Here is a 6,000-nt window from a genome sequence, read left to right as displayed (position 1 = left end):
AATGGGTTTTGGGATCTTTTAGGCGCCTCACAACTGTGAATATTATCGATATGGCGGTATTTCCCACCGTCTCAGAAGAACAAGTAGCGATGAGGTGCGGTAGACTGTGGGCCAGTAATCCAGAGAATGTGCTTTCAAATCCCACCAGGGCAATTTGGGAATTTGAACTTAGTTTTAAAAATCTGGAAATAAAAAGCTGGTCTCAGTAAAAGTGACCGTGAAGCTGTCAGATTGTCGTAAAAACCCAACTGGTTCATTAATGTCCTTTAGGGAAGGAAAGAACGTCCATTTCTATAACGCCTTTCAGTACGTCCCAGAGCACTTCATAGTCAATTGAAGTGTGGTCACTGTTGTAATGTAGGAAACATGGCAGCCAATTTGCGCACAGCAAGATCCCACAAACAGCAATGGAATAAATGATCTGTTTTAGGTGTTGGTTGAGGGATAAATATTGGCCAGGACACCGGGAAAACTCCCCTGCTTCGAAATAGTTCCATGGGATCTTTTACATCCACCTGAGAGGGCAGACGGGGCCTCACTTTAACGTCTCAACCGAAAGGTGGCACCTCCGACAGTGCGGCGCTCCCTCAGTACTGACCCTCCGACAGTGCGGCGCTCCCTCAGTACTGACCCTCCGACAGTGCGGCGCTCCTTCAGTACTGACCCTCCGACAGTGCGGCGCTCCCTCAGTACTGACCCTCCGACAGTGCGGCGCTCCCTCAGTACTGACCCTCCGACAGTGCGGCGCTCCCTCAGTACTGACCCTCCGACAGTGCGGCGCTCCCTCAGTACTGACCCTCCGACAGTGCGGCGCTCCCTCAGTACTGACCCTCCGACAGTGCGGCGCTCCCTCAGTACTGACCCTCCGACAGTGCGGCGCTCCCTCAGTACTGACCCTCCGACAGTGCGGCGCTCCCTCAGTACTGACCCTCCGACAGTGCGGCGCTCCCTCAGTACTGACCCTCCGACAGTGCGGCGCTCCCTCAGTACTGACCCTCCGACAGTGCGGCGCTCCCTCTGTACTGAACTGAAGTGTCAGCTTGGATTATCTGCTGAGAAGTGGGTCTTGAACCCACAACCTTCTGACTCTGACGTGAGAGTGATACCATCAGAACCACGGGCGGCATTAGTGGAGAGAAGGAAAGAGAAGAAACAGCTGTTACAGTCGGGGAGAGGCAGTCATTTTGCTTTTCAGCTTACCAATGCTGGACAGTCACTTGCCACCTGGCCTAGTGCCAGTTCTATCGGTGCCCCGTTTACACTGCATGGTGCCAGGTCGATCGGTGCCCTGTTTACACTGCATGGTGCCCATTCTATCGGTGCCCCGTTTACACTGCATGGTGCCCATTCTATCGGTGCCCTGTTTACACTGCATGGTGCCCATTCTATCGGTGCCCTGTTTACACTGCATGGTCCCTGATTGGAGCAGTCCTCTTTTTAGTTCATGACCCGCTGCTCCCCATATCTCAAGTTAGGAGTTACCTATTTATGCTGTGCTGAAAGGTGTCTGTCCTGATAAACATCTCTAGATGGGTTTAACCTGATGTTATAGTGCTGGGATGCTGCATTGTGTCACAGGACTCACTGGCTGTTGCAGCACTTCCTCTCCGCCAGATCTGAGAGAGAGAGAGACGGACGGACAGAGAGAGACGGATGGCAGCTCCGAGCAGCTGCTCGATGCCACCTTCAGTTCCCATGACATTGGTGAGCTTCACCTCTCCCACTGGGTGGCCTTGTGCGGGGAGCTGCACTGTGCCGGGTCCGTTGTAGACAGCTCAGGTCCTGATGCCAGTGAGTACTGTTATTTTTAATCTGCCTCATGGGCCTGAGTGTGGCTCCTCAGTGCGCTGCACCCCATGATCGCAGATCACCCCTGGTCTTGCAGCTTTCACTTGTTAGGTGTATGTGTCAAAAAAATCAAACATCACATGTACTTCACATGTAACCAGTCATTTTGTAGTCATAGAAGCAGCACAGCACTATCCAATAACTCCCACTCCTCCTGCTCTTCCCCCAGAGCCCTGCAAATTTTTCCCTTTCAAGTATTTATCCAATTCCCTTTTGAAAGTTATTATTGAATCTGCTTCCACCGCCCTTTCAGGCAGCGCATTCCAGATCAGAACAACTCAATATGTTTCCTCATCTCCCCTCTGGTTCTTTTGCCGATCACCTTAAATTTGTGCCCTCTGGTTACCGACCCTCCTGCCAGTGGAAACAGTTTCTCCTGTACACAACCATTTTGATGCACAGCAAGATCCCAAAAAGTGGCAATGAGACAAATAGTCAGTTAATCTACTTCTTGAGGGAGGAATATTGGCCAGGACATCGGGAGAACTCCCTTGCTCTTCTTCCAATCACATCATGGGATCGTTTACAGGCACGCAGGGCTTTGGTTTAACGTCTCATCTGAGAGTCAACACCTCCGGCAGTGCAGCACACCCTCAGTCCTGACCCCCCCGACAGTGCGGCGCTCCCTCAGTCCTGACCCCCCCCGACAGTGCGGCGCTCCCTCAGTCCTGACCCCCCCCGACAGTGCGGTGCTCCCTCAGTCCTGACCCCCCCCGACAGTGCGGCGCTCCCTCAGTCCTGACCCCCCCCGACAGTGCGGCGCTCCCTCAGTCCTGACCCCCCGACAGTGCGGCGCTCCCTCAGTCCTGACCCCCCCCGACAGTGCGGCGCTCCCTCAGTCCTGACCCCCCCCGACAGTGCGGCGCTCCCTCAGTCCTGACCCCCCCCGACAGTGCGGCGCTCCCTCAGTCCTGACCCCCCGACAGTGCGGCGCTCCCTCAGTCCTGACCCCCCGACAGTGCAGCACTCCCTCAGTCCTGACCCCCCCCGACAGTGCGGTGCTCCCTCAGTCCTGACCCCCCCCCCCGACAGTGCGGCGCTCCCTCAGTCCTGACCCCCCCCCCCGACAGTGCGGCGCTCCCTCAGTCCTGACCCCCCCCGACAGTGCGGCGCTCCCTCAGTCCTGACCCCCCCCCGACAGTGCGGTGCTCCCTCAGTCCTGACCCCCCCCGACAGTGCGGTGCTCCCTCAGTCCTGACCCCCCCCGACAGTGCGGCGCTCCCTCAGTCCTGACCCCCCCCGACAGTGCGGCGCTCCCTCAGTCCTGACCCCCCCCGACAGTGCGGCGCTCCCTCAGTCCTGACCCCCCCCGACAGTGCAGCGCTCCCTCACTCCTGACCCCCCCCCCGACAGTGCGGCGCTCCCTCAGTCCTGACCCCCCGACAGTGCGGCGCTCCCTCAGTCCTGACCCCCCGACAGTGCGGCGCTCCCTCAGTACTGACCCCCCGACAGTGCGGCGCTCCCTCAGTACTTCCCTGGGATCGTCAGCCTAGATCATGGGCTCGAGTCCTGGCGTGGGCGTGAACCCACAAACCCTGTGCAGTCGTTTACTTCCCGATGAATGCTCGGACTATATGACCGAGACAACTTCACTCAGGTGAGTTTGGAGGGCTGCAGGTAATGTTGCGCCACGTGCCAGGGCCATTCATCCGTCACCCATGTTTGCTGACCGACATTGGCTCCCGGTCCAGCAACAACTCAACTTTAAAATTCTCATCCTTGTGTTCAAATCCCTCCATGGCCTCGCCCCTCCCTATCTCTGTAACCTCCTCCAGCCCTACAACCCTTTGAGATCTCTGCGCTCCTCCAATTCTGGCCTCTTGCGCATCCCCGATTTTAATCACTGCACCAGTGGCGGCCGTGCCTTCAGCTTCCTAAGCTCTGGAATTCCCTCCCTAAACCTCTCCGCCTCTCTCTCTGTTCCTTTAAGACGCTCCTTAAAATCTATCTCTTTGTCCAAGCTTTTGATCACCTGTCCTAATATCTCCTTATGTGGTTCGGTGTCAAATGTTAATTTTTTTTATTATTCGTTCATGGGATGTGGGCGCCGCTGGTGAGGCCGGCATTTATTGCCCATCCCTAATTGCCCTTGAGAAGGTGCTGGTGAGCCGCCTTTTTGAACTGCTGTAATCTGTGTGATGAAGGTTCTCCCACAGTGCTGTTAGGAAGGGAGTTCCAGGATTTTGACCCAGCGACAATGAAGGAACGGCGATACATTTCCAAGTCGGGATGGTGTGTGACTTGGAGGGGAACGTGCAGGTGGTGTTGTTCCCATGTACCTACTGCCCTTGTTCTTCTAGGTAGTAGAGGTCGTGGGTTTGGGAGGTGCTGTCGAAGAAGCCTTGCCGAGTTGCTGCAGTGCATCCTGTGGATGGTACACACTGCAGCCACTGTGCACCGGTGGTGAATGGAGTGAATGTTTAGGGTGGTGGATGGGGTGCCAATCAAGCGGGCTGCTTTGTCTTGGATGGTGTCGAGCTTCTTGAGTGTTGTTGGAGCTGTACTCATCCAGGCAAGTGGAGAGTATTCCATCAGACTGCTGACTTGTGCCTTGTAGATGGTGGAAAGGCTTTGGGAAGTCAGAAGGTGAGTCACTTGCTGCAGAATACCCAACCTCTGACCTGCTCTTGTAGCCATAGTATTTATATGGCTGGTCCAGATAAGTTTCTGGTCAGTGGTGATCCCCAGGATGTTGATGATGGGGGATTCGGTGATGGTAATGCTGTTGAATGTCATGGGGAGGTGGTTAGACTCTCTTTTGTTGGAGATGGTCATTGCCTGGCACTTGTCTGGCGCGAATGTTACTTGCCATTTATCAGCCCAAGCCTGGATGTTGTCCACGTCTTGCTGCATGCAGGCACGGACTGCTTCATTATCTGAGGAGTTGGGAATGGAACTGAACACTGTGCAATCATCAGCGAACATCCTCACTTCTGATCTTATGATGGAGGGAAGGTCATTCATGAAGCAGCTGAAGATGGTTGGGCCTAGGACACTGCCCTGAGGAACTCCTGCAGCAATGTCCTGGGGCTGAGATGATTGGCCTCCAACAACCACTACCATCTTCCTTTGTGCTAAGTATGACTCCAGCCACTGGAGAGTTTTCCCCCTGATTCCCATTGACTTCAATTTTACTAGGGCTCTTTGGTGCCACACTCGGTCAAATGCTGCTTTGATGTCAAGGGCAGTCACTCTCACCTCACCTCTGGAATTCAGCTCTTTTGTCCATGTTTGGACCAAGGCTGTAATGAGGTCTGGAGCCGAGTGGTCCTGGCGGAACCCAAACTGAGCATCGGATTATCGCTCCTGTGAAGCACCTTGGGATGTTTTACTACGTTAAGGGTGCTATATAAATGGGAGTTTGTTGTTGTTGAGCCACCCAGAGCAGGAAGGAACAAGGGAGGTTCGGGTTCCACAGTTAGCCTGAGGATCCCTGAGAGAGGAACATTCACCCAGGGTTTCTGCTCCTGATCGCTATCCGACTGGAATATGTGCGGAGGGCAGGGTCAGGATGGGCTGTGACGGCCCTTCCACGGTTGATTATCCAAAAATCACTAAAAGTAGCGGGGTGGGTTAATAAGGCCATTTAAAAAGGCAAATCAGGCACTGGGGTTCATTTCTAGAGGGTTAGAATTGAAAAGCAGAGAGGTTATGTTAAACTTACTAAGTACTGTGCACAGTTCTGGTCTCCATTTTATAAAAAGGATATAGAAGCACTGGAGAAAGTGCATAAAATATTTACAATATGTAAGATTCTGAAGATGTTCCCACTTGTGGGGGCGACCAAAACTAGGGGCCATAAATATAAGATAGTCACTAATAAATCCAATAGGGAATTCAGGAGAAACTTTTTACCCAGAGAGTGGTGAGAATGTGGAACTCACTACCACAAGGAGTAGTTGAGGTGAATAGTGTGGATACATTTAAGGGGAAGCTGGATAAACACATGAGGGAGAAAGCAATTGAAGGATATGCTGATAGGGTGAGATGAAGTAGGGAGGGAGGAGGCTCGTGTGGAGCATAAACACCAGCATAGACCATTTGGGCCGAATGGCCTGTTTCTGTGCTTTAGACTCCAAGTAATTCTATGTATACCCTGCTAGCACTCACCCAAGGAACCCCAGCAAAATTCGGTAACTTGAGAATCGAGGG

Source organism: Heptranchias perlo, chromosome 6 (genome assembly GCF_035084215.1).
Source record: "Heptranchias perlo isolate sHepPer1 chromosome 6, sHepPer1.hap1, whole genome shotgun sequence".
NCBI lineage: Eukaryota > Metazoa > Chordata > Chondrichthyes > Hexanchiformes > Hexanchidae > Heptranchias > Heptranchias perlo.
The sequence above is the reverse complement of the archived record's forward strand: the minus strand, read 5'-3'. Positions refer to the sequence as shown.